Source organism: Nicotiana tabacum, chromosome 11, assembly GCF_000715075.1.
Source record: "Nicotiana tabacum cultivar K326 chromosome 11, ASM71507v2, whole genome shotgun sequence".
Classification (NCBI taxonomy): Eukaryota; Viridiplantae; Streptophyta; class Magnoliopsida; order Solanales; family Solanaceae; genus Nicotiana; species Nicotiana tabacum.
The window spans coordinates 113,232,346-113,249,877 of record NC_134090.1 but is presented as its reverse complement, the minus strand read 5'-3'; positions in this window follow the sequence as shown (position 1 = coordinate 113,249,877).

Here is a 17,532-nt window from a genome sequence, read left to right as displayed (position 1 = left end):
CAAAATAGCCAACAGAATCTTTGAAACAAACAGAATTACATTTGCTGATGATGAATTACATGTGGAAGGTACCGAGCACAACAAAGCTCTTTACCTCACCGTGAAATGTGAAAACTCCGTAGTAACCCGGGTATTGGTTGACAATGGGTCCAGTGCAAACATATGTCCTCTCTCCACTTTAAACAAATTAAAAATTAAAGAGGAGAAGATCCAGAAGAATAGTATCTGCGTACGAGGATTTGACGGTGGAAGCAGAGATTCATTTGGCGACATAGTATTGGAACTAACTATAGGGCCAGTTGAATTCACAATGGAATTCCAAGTGTTGGACATATCTGTTTCTTACAACTTGTTATTGGGTCGGCCATGGATCCATGCTGCTAAAGCAGTCCCGTCAACACTACATCAGGCTGTCAAGTTTGAATGGGACCATCAAGAAATAGTCGTGCATGGGGAAGAAAATTTAAATGCTCATAACAGCACCATTGTACCGGTCGAGAGAACAAAAATTGACCAAGGACCATGGGTATACCAAGTGTCCGACACGATGTCGGTAGAGAAAATTCCAGAGGGGAAACACCTTTCGAATCCAAAGATGTCTTCTGCATCAGTCATGGTAGCTTATGAAATGTTGAAGAATGGCTTTATACCCGGCAAAGGTCTGGGCTTATCTCTGCAAGGAATTGTACAACCAGTATCTCTCCTCGAGAACTGGGGAACATTCGGTTTAGGGTTCATACCCACCGCCAACGACGTAATAAGGGCCAGGAAGTTGAAACACCAAGCATGGGTTCTTCCAAAACTAGTACCACATCTGTCAAAGTCTTTTGTCAAGACCGGCGCTAAAAATCGCCCGATAACAACAATTCCTAAATCCCAGGTCAAACCTGAGGAGGAATTAATTGAAAGGTTCGAGAAATTGTTTAGTGATGTGAATATGTAGGAAAGCGGAGAAGGGTGTAGCAACGCAGAAGTTCAATTCGTTGGGCCAGAAACGAAGCTCAATAATTGGAAAGCCACTCCTCTCCCAATTCGAAAGGAGTCTTGGTAGTTTATTTTGATTTTCTTTCAGTTTGTTTGGGTTATTTCAAGGTTGTAATCCCAAAGTTTATTTTACAGTCGGTTTGAAGTGTGCAAAACCTTGTTATCTTTCATCATCCAATAAAAAGCAGTTTCCTTTTTATTATCATTCCTAATAGCTTTCTTTTCTTTTTTCTTCTTTCTTGTACAGTTCCTTTTACGCTGGCTCTAGTGATATGGCATGCATGAGGAATCCTCAGCCCAGTCTTAAAAATCAATCTGGTTCCGAAATATTAATTCAAGAAATATATTGTGATTATGAATCAGAATATGATGAAGATGAGGTTTTTGAAGAGATTAGTAAAGAGTTAATTCACTTTGAGGAAAAAATCAAACCTAACTTGAGTGATACCGAGGACGTCAATATAGGGGACGCGAGTAATGTCCGGGAAACAAAAATAAGTGGCCATATCGAACCAAAGATCCGAGAAGAGTTAATTAAAGCACTCATAGAATTCAAAGATGTTTTTGCATGGTCGTATGACGACATGTCGGGCTTGAGCACTGATTTAGTGGTCCACAAATTGCCCACCGATCCAACGGTGCCTCCTGTCAAGCAGAGGCTGAGAAAATTCAAGCCTGATATGAGTATGAGAATTAAGGAAGAAATCACCAAACAATTGGAAGCAAAGGTCATTCGAGTCACTCGATATCCTGTTTGGTTAGCTAATGTCGTTCCTGTGCCAAAGAAAGACGGCAAAATTAGAGTATGCGTCGACTATCGCAATCTCAACAAAGCAAGTCCAAAGGATAATTTCCCATTACCCAATATCCATATTTTGATCGACAATTGTGCCAAGCATGATATAGGGTCTTTCGTGGATTGTTATGCCGGGTATCATCAAATTCTAATGGATGAAGAGGATGCGGAAAAGACGGCATTCATCACACCATGGGGAACTTATTGCTACAGGGTAATGCCATTCGGTTTAAAGAACGCCGGAGCAACCTATATGAGAGCAATGACCACAGTGTTTCATGATATGATACACAAGGAGATTGAGGTATACGTGGACGATGTGATCATAAAATCAAAATATCAGGCCAACCACGTTGGGGATTTGAGGAAATTCTTCTTAAGACTTCGCAGGTACAACCTCAAGCTTAACCCTGCCAAGTGTGCATTTGGAGTTCCATCTGGAAAGTTATTGGGATTCATAGTCAGTCGACGAGGCATCGAGCTAGACCCATCAAAGATCAAAGCCATCCAAGAACTACCACCCCCAAGAAACAAAACTGAAGTAATGAGTTTGTTGGGAAGGTTAAATTATATCAGCAGGTTTATTGCTCAGCTCACAACGACCTGCGAGCCAATTTTCAAATTGTTAAAAAAGGATGCTGCGGTCAAATGGACTGATGAGTGTCAAGAAGCATTCGATAAGATAAAAGGGTACTTGTCGAAACCACCCGTGTTGGTCCCGCTAGAGCCAGGAAGACCTTTGATTCTTTACTTAACGGTCTTGGAGAATTCATTTGGTTGTGTATTGGGGCAACATGACCTCACGGGCAGACAAGAACAGGCCATCTACTACCTTAGCAAGAAATTCACAGCTTATGAGGTTAAGTATACTCATCTGGAAAAGACATGTTGCGCCCTAACATGGGTAGCTCAAAAATTGAAACACTATTTGTCATCCTACACTACTTACCTCATTTCTCGGTTGGATCCATTGAAATACATTTTTCAAAAGCCTATGCCAACAGGAAGACTTGCAAAGTGGCAGATATTGCTCACAAAATTCGACATCATCTATGTGACTCGAACTGCAATGAAGGCTCAAGCACTGGCCGATCATTTAGCCGAAAACCCGGTCGATGAGGAATATGAGCCGCTGAAGACTTATTTTCCTGATGAGGAAACAATGCATATCGACGAGGTGGAGCAAATTGAAAAACCTGGCTGGAAACTTTTCTTTGATGGAGCTGCTAACATGAAAGGAGTCGGAATAGGAGCTGTAATCATTTCTGAAACAGGGCATCACTATCCTGTTACGGCTCAACTACGATTTTATTGCACCAATAATATGGCTGAATATGAAGCTTGCATTTTGGGGTTAAGGCTAGCCGCCAATATGGGTATCCGAGAAATCTTAGTCATGGGAGATTCGGATCTTTTGGTACATCAAATTCAAGAAGAATGGGAAACCCGAGACTTGAAGCTCATACCATACCGACAATGCTTACATGATCTTTGTCAGCGGTTTCAATCAGTGGAATTCCAACATATTCCAAGAATCCATAATGAGGTTGCCGATGCATTGGCTACCCTAGCATCAATGTTGCACCATCCAGACAAGGCTTATGTAGATCCAATGCATATTCAAGTCCACAATCAGCACGCTTATTGCAATATGGTGGAAGAAGAATTTAATGGAGAACCATGGTTCCACGACATCAAAGAGTATATCAGGATGGGTATATATCCCGCACAAGCTACAGGAGATCAAAAGAGGACCATTAGGAGATTAGCAAATGGATTCTTCTTAAGCGGAGGAGTTTTGTATAAAAGAACACCAGATCTTGGATTATTAAGATGCATAGATGCCAGACAAGCTACAACTGTCATGTCTGAAGTACATTCAGGAGTTTGCGGACCCCACATGAGTGGATATGTGTTGGCAAAGAAAATCCTCCGAGCTGGTTACTATTGGCTTACCATGGAGAGAGATTGTATCAGTTTTGTACGCAAGTGTCATCAATGCCAAATACACGGAGATTTGATTCATTCTCCACCATCCGAGTTGCACACAATGTCGGCACCATGGCCTTTCGTTGCTTGGGGCATGGACGTGATTGGCCCAATTGAGCCAGCAACATCCAATGGACACAGATTCATTCTGGTAGCTATTGATTATTTTACCAAATGGGTTGAGGCCAAGACATTCAAATCAGTAACCAAGAAAGCTGTGGTCGATTTTGTCCACTCAAATATCATATGTCGATTCGGAATCCCGAAGGTGATCATCACAGATAACGGTGCTAATCTTAACAGCAACTTAATGAAAGAAGTATGTCAACAGTTTAAGATTACACATCGTAACTCTACCCCATATCGTCCCAAGGCGAATGGAGCAGTAGAAGCAGCCAACAAAAACATAAAGAAGATATTGCGGAAAATGGTAGAAGGTTCAAAACAATGGCATGAAAAATTACCGTTTGCATTATTGGGATACCGCACTACTGTTCGCACTTCAGTAGGAGCAACTCCTTATTTGTTGGTATACGGCACTGAAGCAGTAATTCCTGCAGAAATTGAGATTCCTTCCCTTCGGATCATCGCCGAAGCAAAGATTGATGATGATGAATGGGTCAAAACCCGTCTAGAACAGTTAAATTTGATTGACGAAAAACGATTGACCGCAGTATGCCATGGTCAGTTATATCAAAGAAGAATAGAAAGAGCATACAACAAAAAGGTGCGTCCCCGAAAGTTTGAAGTAGGTCAGCATGTGCTGAAGCGTATTCTTCCACATCAGGTTGAAGCAAGAGGCAAATTTGCCCCGAATTGGCAAGGACCATTCATTGTGACCAGAGTATTATCAAATGGTGCACTATGCTTAACAGACATTGAAGGCAAATGCATGGATATGGCAATCAATTCTGACGCAGTAAAGAGATATTATGCATAACTTTTTAAATGTTTATATTTAGCATTATTTCGAAGATTGGAATGACAAAGGCAATTTATTCTGCTATCCAAACACTATAACATTTGCTTCCCCTTTGAGCCATACTTGTTTCTTTCCTACCCTCTCTTGGAATCAATAAAAAGCAAGTATTATAAAAAAAAAAAGAGATCAAAATCTTCACTATTATGTAGTGAACTACGTTTGACCTGATTCCTCAAAGAAGGATACGTAGGCGCCTCACGGCTCGGTCATAGGGTGCACCACATGCACAATGTGCACGGAAAAGAAACATTAAGAGACCCCAATCAAGAAACTGGGGCAGGAATTGTGTCGGAAATAAGAAAAGATTCCAAGAGTTGTAATCTTAAACCCATACCAAAGCTATTTAGCTTTTAATACCTCTTTCATTTCTAACCCTATACCAAAAAAGACCTTTCGATCAATCTTAGAAAATGCTGAGGCAAGCAAATAAAGTGGTTCATAACACTCTGGTACAAACAAGGAAAGAAAGTAAAAATGAGAGAGTCTTATAGGTGAAAACCCACACGGGCACCATAAGGCGACGGAAGTTGAGAGAAAAGTAAAATGATAGAGTCTTATAGGTGAAAACCCACACGGGCACCATAAGGCAACGGAAGTTTCGAGAAAAGTAAAATGAGAGAGTCTTATAGGTGAAAACCCACACAGGCACCATAAGGCGAAAAGGAAGTGAAGAAGTGAAAAATGAGGAAAATTTATTGGTGAAAACTCCTTGAGACAATTGAAAGGAGATTGATTAAAAGACTGGGTTGATTAATCCGAAATACATACCCTGATCATTGGTGCCAGTAATTCCAATCAGATAAGTCCTTTATTCCTTTTCCAACAGTCATCCAAAAAATTGAATTTTTCTTTTCATTCTATAATTGTCGAAATCAGCGTATTTCGTTACTAATAATCTTACTTTCTCCGAGCTCTGAGATAAGTTTTATTCCAAACAAATAAGAAGGAGTGTCAAGGTATACTACCAAGATTCAAGGTTACAAAATACAGCCACGAAAGGTAGGAGATAAAATATGGGTGTAAGAAAGGTAAAATAAAAAATGGATCAGCAAAATCAGAAGGGGCATATGATTACAGTTAAAAAGTTTTGAAGGAAAACATACAGAGGGGAATCCTATAGTCAAAGGATCAATTACAAAGACAAAACAGTCTTTTCAACTATTCCAAGGCAATAAAGAGAGACGAAGAGAAGCATCACCATCGGCAAGAATACCACATCAAACCACCCTGCTTTAAACTAACGAAATTTTTCTTTGATTTAAAACAGGGGCAAATACAATATTTGTGTCAGGAAATACCTGGTAAGAAGAAATCAGGCGTCCACCTGGAGAATGAGGATGAGAAAAGAAGAGGTCAGGCGTCCACCTGGAGAATGAGGATGAAGAAAATTGAAGAAGTCAGGCGTCCACCTGGAGAATGAGGATGAGAATTAAAGAAGTCAGGCGTCCACCTGGAGAATGAGGATGAAAAATCGAAGAAGAAATCAGGCACCCACCTGGAGAACAAGGGAAAAGAAAAGAAGAAGTCAGGCGTCCACCGGGAGAATGAGGATGAGAAAAGAAGAAGTCAGGCGTCCACCTGGAGAATGAGGATGAGAAATTGAAGAAATCAGGCGTCCACCTGGAGAATGAGGACAAAGAAAAGAAGAAGTCAGGCGTCCACCTGGAGAATGAGGATGAGAAAAGAAGAAGTCAGGCGTCCACCTGGAGAATGAGGATGAGAAATTGAAGAAGTCAGGCGTCCACCTGGAGAATGAGGATGAGAAATTGAAGAAGTCAGACGTCCACGTGGAGAATGAAGACAAAGAATTGAAGAAATCAGGCGTCCACCTGGAGAATGAGGACAAAGAAAATAAGAAGTCAGGCGTCCACCTGGAGAATGAGGATGAGAAAAGAAGAAGTCAGGCATCCACCTGGAGAATGAGGATGAGAAATTGAAGAAATCAGGCGTCCACCTGGAGAATGAGGACAAAGAAAAGAAGAAGTCAGGCGTCCACCTAGAGAATGAGGATGAGAAAAGAAGAAGTCAGGCGTCCACCTGGAGAATGAGGATGAGAAATTGAAGAAGTCAGGCGTCCACTTGGAGAATGAGGACAAAGAATTGAAGAAGTCAGGCGTCCACCTGGAGAATGAGGATGAGAAAAGAAGAAGTCAGGCGTCCACCTGGAGAATGAGGATAAAGAAATTGAAGAAGTCAGGCGTCTACCTGGAGAATGAGGATAAAGAAATTAAAGAAGTCAGGCGTCCACCTGGAGAATGAGGACAAAGAAAAGAAGAAGTCAGGCGTCCACCTGGAGAATGAGGATGAGAAAAGAAGAAGTCAGGCGTCCATCTGGAGAATGAGGACAAAGAATTGAAGAAATCAGGCGTCCACCTGGAGAATGAGGACAAAGAAAAGAAGAAGTCAGGCGTCCACCTGGAGAATGAGGATGAGAAAAGAAGAAGTCAGGCGTCCACCTGGAGAATGAGGATGAGAAATTGAAGAAGTCAGGCGTCCACCTGGAGAATGAGGATGAGAAATTGAAGAAGTCAGACGTCCACGTGGAGAATGAAGACAAAGAATTGAAGAAATTAGGCGTCCACCTGGAGAATGAGGACAAAGAAAATAAGAAGTCAGGCGTCCACCTGGAGAATGAAGACAAATATGTTTGTTGATAATTATGTATTACTTGGCAGTAGAGGATTCGTCTGCCTTGCCAAGATGAGGGTGAATACTTTTTAAGGATCTCCGTTAATATTAGTTTCTACCTCCAGGTATATTAAGGCTATCCCTTCTTTCTTTTGGCATGATCCAAATTATACAGAAGAAACGAGCAAACGCACAATTTCCATAAATGACTCTATTCACAAAAGTATTTGAGATGCCTATGTTTTTGAATTCCCATAAGTCTTATTATTCTATTGTTTGTTCACGGGTCTTAGAAAAATACGTAAGTTGAAAAACGTTTATTTCACGATATTAGTCAGATGTATAATGGTCTTATGACGTTCCGAGAAGTTTTATTAACGTACTTCTCATGCATTGCACTCATTTACATGTGCATTTACCCATGACTCAGACGACGCTATATATGCGTATATATGTATATGGAATATGGAAAAAGGTTACGGCGTTATGTACGCACCACCACCTGATCAGCTAGTATACGTTGATGATTTTGCACACATGGCACCCGATGGCATTATATACGCATATTATATGTATATGGGATATGGTAAAAGGTTACGGCATTATATACGCACCACCACCTGATCAGCTGGTATACATTGATGATTTGCCCACAATGGCCGAGATGATATGATGGGATGCCCTCAGAGGCTTGATGATTTATGAACGCATATACCCATGCCTGGTATGACATTTTATACGCATATGCATGATATTATAATTTAAATGATATGGGAAAGGTTATGACATACGCACCAGCACCTGATCAGTTGGTATATGTTGATGATTTGCCCACAATGGCCGAGAAGATATGATGGGATGCCCTCAGAGGCTTGATGATGTTATGTACGTATAGACCTATGCATTACATGACATTTATACGCATATGCATGACACTATAAGTATTTTATAATTTACGGAGCTATCCAAACTTGCAGGTTGAGTCCTTTACTCCATGTTTCTTTCATACTCTTTATATATTTATTTACATGTCTTGCATACTCAGTACATTATTCGTACTGAAGTTCTTTTGTTGGGATGCAGCATTCATGCCTATAGGTATAGATAATCAGTTTGACGAGCCCTTATAGGAGACGAGATTGGCATTCAGCGAAGGATCAGTAAGACTCCACCTTATTCGGAGTGCAGCCGAGTCTATGAGTCATCATGTTTTTCTATGTTAAAATTTTGCTACAGACATATGGGTAGGCCGGTACCCTGTCCTATTTGATTTCATATAATCGTAGAGGCTTTGTAGAAACAGGTTTATTATGTACGGTATGTCAGAGGCCTTGACGGCCCATATGTGTCCATCTTTTAAGAAAAAAAGGTTCACTGATACAATGTTGTCCACTTAAAATTGTACATTACGAGTTGTAGCCATATTGGCCCATGATAGTTACAAAAGGAATAAATGAGTTTTAGAGTGGTTCACTCGGGCCAGTGTGGCACCGGGTGCTGGCCACGCCTCCCCAAGTTCGGGGTGTGACAAGTGGTATCAGAGCGAGTCGTGTCCTAGGGAGTCTACAAAGCCGTGCCTTGTAGATTCTCACTTATGGATGTGTTGCGCACCACATTTATAATTGAGAGGCTATAAAGACTTTAGGAAATGTTACCTTTCTTTTATTTCCAAATCGTGCCAAGTTGTAAGAAGTCAGTATGAAGCTTTCGCCAGATTTTGTATGCACCAGAGGTACAGGTATCGCAGTAGAGCTTTAAGGTGTAATGTGGAAGGGAGGTTATGAAAGAAACATAAGATACGATGCGGTATTGAAAGATAAGTGAGATAAAGGTGAAGAATATACGAGATACTCAACTACAAAAGGTTGTGAATAGTCGAGACTTCAGATATAGTTTGGGCTTTAACCTAATTTATATATGAGACCCTAATGAAAATTTTCTAAATCTCTAAGAGTTAACATTCGAGGACGAATGTTTTAAAGGGAGGAAGGATATTACATCCCGTACTTTTGTAACGACCCGACTGGTTGTTTTGCCTTTTTGAACCTCGTTACCTTAAATAAGACCTCCCGCGCTTGCTTTAGCTAATTTACAACTTGCGGGGATGGTTGGTTCGGGATTTGGAAGAGTTTGGAGTGAAATATGCCTATTTGGTTCCTTAGGATTTTCTTAAAAAGGCTAAGTTGACTTGGGTCAACATTTTGAGCAAACGGAGTCGATTTGTAATTTGACGGTCCCGGAGGGTCCGTAGGAAAATATGGGACCTGGGCGTATGTCCAGAATCAAATTCCGAGGTCCCTAGCCCGAGTAATGAATTTTTATGTGAAATTGTTAATTTGAAATTTTAAGGATTTAAAGAAACTAATTAACGATTGATTTCATGGGAATCGGGCTCATATGTTGGTTCCTAAACTCGGTACAGGTCCGATATATCATTTAAGACTTGCCCACAGAATTTGGTGTCAATTCGAGTAGTTTAAGGGCGTTTTGGCCCGTTGGAGGAAAATTGAGAACTTGAAGTCCATAAGTTTGATTCATTTGGTTTTAGGGAGTTATTCTTAGATTTAGCATTGTTTCGGGTGTTCCGAAGGGTTTAGTAGGTCCGTTTCGTGATTTCAGACTTGTCGGTATGTTCCGGCGGGGCCCGGAAGCTCCGAGCGTCAATCGGACGAGACTCGAGTGAAGTGGAAATTTTTGAGAAGTGCTGAAGCTGCTGCTTCTGTCATAACCGCACCTGCGGTTGGTGGACCGTAGGTGCAAGACCGCAGATGCGGTCCATCTATTGCAGATGCAGCCCAAGGAAGGCCAGGCCAAACCGGAGAAGCGACCCTCGAACCGCAGAAGCGGTCCTAACCCTTTTTACCCATTTCGCAGATGCAATCCTTTTCTTGCAGATGCGGGACCGCATATGCGGAAATCGCTGAGGCAGTGAATTCATTTATTACGGGTTCTAAGTCCATTTTTTCCATATTTCACTCCTCCATTGGGCGATTTTAGAGCTTTTGAGAGAAGACCTTCACCTAGCATCTTGAGGTAAGTGTGTTCTACCTATTTCTAGTTTAATATTTATGTCTTAGGTAGATTAAACACTAGTATTAAGGTGAAATCATGGGGTTAGAGCAAAAACCTAGGGTTTTAATAAAAGTTAGATTTCACCACGAAATTTGTTATGGAATAAATTAGAAATCATATATTATTGATCCTTAAGTATAGAGAACAACTTCCTTCAAAAAATTTCAGAATCCGGGCATGTGGGCCCGCGGTCGGATTTTAGGAAACTTGTGTTAAGGGTTGGGAAATTGGTTAAATAGCTTGAATACGATCTTGTGAGTCTATATTTAACTAGTTTGGGATCGTTCGGCTCCGAATTGAGGGCTTGAACTCGTTCTTGGTATTGGGAGTGCACTTTGGAGCGAGGTGAGTCTCCTTTCTAACCTTGTAAGAGGTAATTGTCCCCATATGTGTAATAATTGAGTAATTTGCTACTAAATGCGGGGGCTACGTACGCACTAGGTGATGAGAGCCCGTGCATAGCTACTATTATGTTAATTGTCTGGGTAGTCTAGGACCTATATCATGTTATATAGTGAATATCTCTATGTTTTTGTGCTAATGTGCTCACTTAGGGTATGCTAGAGGCTTGGAAAGGAAAACTGGTGAGCATATATACTTGTTGAACCCTTGCATGATTTTATTTGAATATAAATGCGCCTTCGTGTGTTTTCTGGATATTAATTGATATTTGTGGATCAGGCCGATCGCCTCGGTATGAATAGATGCATCTATAGTTTGCGCCATTCGACCCTCTGGCAGTGCACAATTTATTTTTTGTTGGATCGGGCCGTTGACCTCGGCATAGTGTGCACATGATACCTATGTGAAATCTTATCCATGACTTGACTGGCTAAATATTTGAAATGTAAATGGCAAATTGTAAAATTGTTAAGAACATGACATATTGCCTCTTTCTATAAACTGTTGATTATTTGTGACTTCCATGCTTAGTGTAACTCTACATTGTATTATTGACCTTAGTAAGTATCAAGTCGACCTCTCATCTCTACTTCTTCGAGATTAGACGGGATACTTACGGGGTACATATTGTTTATGTACTCATACTACACTTCTATACTTAATTGTACAGGATCTGAGGCAGGTATATCTGGCTACCAGAATGGTGCGCGCCCCTGACTCATAGACCGAGGCTTCCACGATGAGCTACTCCCTTCCTGCGCCGTTCAGCAACTTGATGGGGTCTTTCTTTACTTTTGCTATCTATTCTATCCCGGACAGTAGGATAGTATTATTCTTTTGTACATTCTACTAGTTGCCCACTACTTGTGACACCATGTAACGACCTAAACCCCGATCAGGTCGTGGTGGCGCCTCTCGTGAAGACAAGGCCAGCCAGAACAAAACAGAACACCTCTTTTAAATAGTTAAATACCATAAATAGTTCTAAAACATGATATAATAACCATAATTTGCGGAATTTACGATAACAACAGTAGAAACCATCCCGACACAGTCCAAACCAGGGTGTCACAAGTCACGAGCATCTATTAGAGTATAAATACAACTACAAGGTCTGAAATATACAAAACAGGACTGATGAGCAAAAGGGAGAAAAGCGGTGCTGCGAACTCTGGCAGCCACCTTGCTAAACTCTGATAACTCTGCCACCAATTAGCCAAAACCCGTTACCGGGTGTATAAATACCTGCATCTGCACACAATGTGCAGGGAGTAAAGTGAGTACTCCAACTCAGTGAGTAATAAAGGTAAATAACAACTGAGCAGTAAGAAATCACGTAATGCAAATCAACATGCTGTATAGAAGCAGTGTAAAACCTTTGAGAAAAGCAATGAAGCTATGAAATCTTTAGAAACATCTTAGCTCAGTTTAAAACCTCTTTTGAAAATGACTTTTTCAACAATTACGCAAATGAATGCAAAACAGTTAGTGCCAATAAGCACAGAACATCCGCCCCTCGGGCACAAATACCACAGTATCACAGGTAAAATGACAAGTAAATGTGAAAGATGAACACATAAAGGTTCGCCCCTCGGGCAATCTCTCAAAACAGTACCAGCCCCTCGGGCTCACTCTCAGAACAGTATCAGCCCCTCGGGCTCACTCTCAGAATAATATCAGCCTCCGTGCTCACTCTCAGAACAATATCAGCCCCTCAGGCTCACTCTCAGATCACAATGGGCCTGAAATTACCAAAACCCGAGCCTCAGGCCCACTTCTCGAAACTCAGAAATTTTCACATCAACGGGTTCCTTATCCTTCCACGAGTTCATACATATCAAATGTTCTCAAATCTGACCCCAAATGGTCCTCCAAATCCCCAATTAAAGATTCAAAATCCCAAGCCCTAGTTTTTCTACTTTTAACTTAAGTTTCCATGAATTTCTAGGTAGTTTTTACAATAGAAACGAGTTTTAAGTTCAAAAATCTTACCTCCAATCGATTCCCTTTGAATACCTCTTTAATCTCCACTAAGAAGCTCTCAAAATGATCAACGTTTGATTCTTACTTCTTGCTCAATTGATTGAATTTGCCTACCTTAATTATTTTTCCCTGCCTTGTTTATATTTTGCTGATTATTACTGATTTGTTTTCTTAATTAAACTGCTGTGCATTTACCCCTAATTATCTATTCTATACATAAACTTTACTTTATTCTTTTTCTTAAATACTTAGTATGTTTTACTGTTGATTGAACTGCCCCTTGATTAAGGGAAGATCTTGCTGATTTACATGTGACTTCCCTGATTTACTACTTAATTGATTTCTTACCTTATGTGTCAAGCTTCTGATTACTATATAAATCCCCCTCTTACTTCAAGTAAATAGGACACAGAACACTAGTTCATCTACACTATTATACTCTCTACTCTCTTCTGTTCCTTGCAATTTTTATCAGTTCAGCCGACTGCAAGCCAAGGCTGGCTACTGGCATTATCTCTACTCTGTATTCTGTATACTCCCCTTAACTGGTATGTTCTGATTCAATTCACATTCCATGCTATGTGTTTACTTTGTTACTGTAGTTTATCGATTTTGGTTTCCAGTTTTATGAGCTATTCTACTTAGTATGCAATCAGCATGCCTAGATTACTGTATCACAAATCATGTTTTAAGTTTATGGTTTCATACTATTTAGCATGACCAAACTGTTTAACCAAAAATAGTAATTTCGGTCAAAGCTTTATTTTAGAAGAACTCGAGTTACTGATAATCAATATATAAAATGAATAAAAGAAATTGATTTTGATAATAATGAGATGAACAGAAGAAAGCAAAGTAAATCAATATATTCTGATAATATTTCGTGTCCTTACAAATGATCAATCTTCTCCTTTTATAGCTATTTCTAAGTGGTACGTTTTGTTTCTTCCATAATCAAGCCATTATTGTCAAGTAATGGCATTTAATGTCATTTAATGTAACGTTACAATCAACAATCATATTTGATTCAGTACAGATTCCTTAACGTTTACGTATTTAATGCCCAATAGTACGTATCTATTCCTTATTTATTATCAGATTCATTCTCTTCCATCATAAAGAGGTTCGAGCACCTGTCTTCCTCGCCTCTGAATGTCTGCCCATGCCTGTTGAAGCTCGTGCCCCTTTAATTATTCTTCATCACTTATTCTTCTTTAACTGGTCCACGTGTCATGACGTGTCGTCTTATATTGAATTCCATATATAAACCTAATTTTTCCCAATACACAAACCTTGCTTGTTCTAAAATCTTGAATGTTTTCATGAAATGTTTGTCTGGTACAGTTTGTTCTAATGTAATTCTATTTGTGTTTCAAACCCATGTGTTCTCAACTTAACTTTGCAACTACCATCTATGTATTTGATTGACAACAATAAGGTGTATTGTCACGACCCTACACCTGGACCCGGTCGTGGTGGCTCCTCTCATGAAGACAAAGCCAGCCGACACTTTCCATTTCGGTATTTAACAATTAAACAGTAAGAAACAGTCTAGGCATGATAAAATAATTAAAAGCTTAAGCAGATAATAACATAATTTGCGGAATACAACCCAACACAGCCCGATACTGGGGTGTCACTAGTCATGAACATCTAAACAATCCGGAATACTCAGAGAAATCAATAGAGTTTAATAGAGTAATTAAGAACATGGAGAATAAGATAGGGAAGAAGCTCCGGGCTGCGAACGCCGACAGCTACCTAAAGACTCCTCGGATCCGCCTAAGCTGGAAAGATCAACACTCGGGAGCGGGACCAGATGCGCCTGAATCTGCACACGGGGTGCAGGGAGTAAAGTGAGTACTCCAACTCAGTGAGTAATAATCATAAATAAGGACTGAAAGCAGGAAATCACGTAAAGCACATTTGCAGACTATAATGAAGCAGTAAAACCAGTGAAAGATATGTGAAAGTCATTTAACTCAAATTAAACTTCACGAAAGATTTTTCAACAATTTAAGCAGGTAAATGAAAAGAAATTAAGGAAAATAAACACATAACGGTTCACCCCTCGGGCACAGTATCAACAAATCCGCCCCTCGGGCAATATCTCAGAACAATACCAGCTGCTCTGGCTATATCTCACATCATAATGGGTACCCGCACTCACTAGGGATGTGCAGACTCCTAGAGGGGCCCCTTACGGCCCAAACGCAATATCAAGCCATCTCGTGGCATCATCACTAGGCCCTCGACCTCATATCAACAAGCTACCTCGTGGTGTACTTATCTCAGGCCCTCGACCTCATAATCAATATCAAATGTTTCCTCACAACATAGGCCATCGGCCTTACTCAGTCAAAATCCTCACAAGCCACTCGGGCAATAGTAAAACATGATTCTCAGCACAAAATATCATTTAAGTGTTAAAACATAGTAAATATGGTTGAGTACGAAAACAGTGAAATATAACATGACTGAGTTCAAGTATAAAGTCAAAAGATTGAGGAAATATCAATAAAAGTCCCCTAAGGGTTCAAATAGTTGGCATGAAACCCAAATATGGCATTCAGCCCAAATAATGATGATAGCAAATAGATTTTAGTCAAATACGCGGCAAAATAGTCATTCGAGACGGACTAAGTCACAATCCCCAATAGTGCACAACCCCACGCTCGTCATCTAGCGTGTGTGTCACCTCAATATAGTATAACTATGTGCCAATCCGGGGTTCCATATCCTTAGAATATCATTTACAATCATTACTCACCTCAATCCGGTCAAATCTCTAGCTCGTGACGCCTTTGCCCCTCAAATTGGCCTCCACTCGCGTCGAATCTATCCAAAATCAGAATCACGGTGTCAAAATATGCTAAGGGAACAAAGCCCAAGCGAAAATAATCATTTACAACTTAAATACCGAAATTACCAAAACCCGACCCCGGGCCCACATTTTGGAATTCGTAAAATTCACATCAATAGGTTCCTTATCTCCCCGGGAGTTCATACATATCAAAAGTGCTGAAATCTGACCTCAATCAAAGGTTTAAGTTTCCAAGCCCTAGTTTCCTCAAACTTTGATCCTTAAATTCCATAAATTACAAGCCTAATCCGTAAAATAATACCATAGAAACGAGTTTTAGGTCCAAAATCTTTACCTTAATGAAGTTCCCCTGAAATCCATCTTCAAAATCGTCCAAAATGCTCCCAAGCCGAATTAGAAATGGTGAAAATAGCTCAAAATCGCGAAGGACACAATTTATACCTTCTGTCCAGGCATTTTTGCATCTGGGGCCATATACCTGCTTCTGCGGTACTGCATTTGTGGTCCTTGAACGCTTCTGCGGAAATCACTTAAACGACCAACTCCGCATCTACGGTCAACACTCTGCACCTGCGCCTTCGTGCGGTACCACAACCGCATCTGCAGTTCATGCCATCTTCCCAGCTTCTGCTTCTGCGATCGATTTTCCGCACATGTGGTGTCGCAGCTGCGGTCCCTAATCCGCAGGTGCGGAAATACCAAAAGCAGCAAAAATCTGCAATTTCACCAAGTCTCAAACTCCTCCGTCAACCATCCGAAATCACCCCGAGGCCCCCGGGACCTCAACCAAAAGTACAAACATATCCCATAACCTTATTCAAACTTGTACCAATCTTCAAAACACCTCAAACAACACTGAATCAACCAAAACACATCAGATTCAGGCCAAAGTTTCCAAAATCTTTTGAATTCCGCTTTTGACCAAAAATCCAACCAAAACATGTCTGAATGACCTTAAATTTTGTTCCACACTTCCCAAATGACACAATGGAACTACTGCAACTGTTGAAATCCATTTCGACCCCTATATCAAAATCTCGCCTACCAACCGTAAATCGCAAATTCTCAACTTCGCCATTTCAAGCCTAAATCTACTCCGAACCTCCAAAACTCATTCCAATCATGCTCCAAAGTCCCAAATCACCTCCCGAAGTTAGCTGAACCATCGAAACTCACATCCAAGTGCTCTAACACATAAGGCAACATCCAGTTAACTTTTCCAACTTAAGCTTCCTCAAAAGAGACTAAGTGTCTCAAACCTTCTCAAAACCTTTCCGAACCAGAGCCAACCAACCCGATCACTCATAGAACCAATAGACAAAGTAGTAAGAAGCAGAAATGGGGGAAATGGAGCGGTAACTAATGAGACGACTGGCTGAGTCATCACATGTATGCTAAGTGTTTCCCCTACCTCTTTCCCTTGTGTGATGTCTATTCTGAAGCTATATGTTCTCTGACCTGCTTTCTGACTATTTTAAATGTACTCTTAAACTATTCCTACTCTAACTCAGTTCTGACTTTCATAAAAGTTATTTCTGCTACTAAGACCTTCTTTCTCTATTTACCAAACTCTTTTAAAGTCATTATGCACTCTCACATTACTCCTAGAATATTAGGTTCTACCCCTCTGGCATGTGTACTGCCTTGAGATCCTTGAGATCTCTCTAAACTTTGGCATGTTAGAGCTGACCCTTCCACACTGTACCTAAATCAGTTATTTATTTGAGAAAAAGTCTAGGTGTGAGCACTACCCGGGATCCTTGAGATCCTTAGGGAACTCTGACACACCTAGACATGATACTGTCTATGGACTTTGGCATTTGAGGCTATTGGAGGCTTGGGAAGTCATTTGGGCCTGCTTCAAGCTCCCTA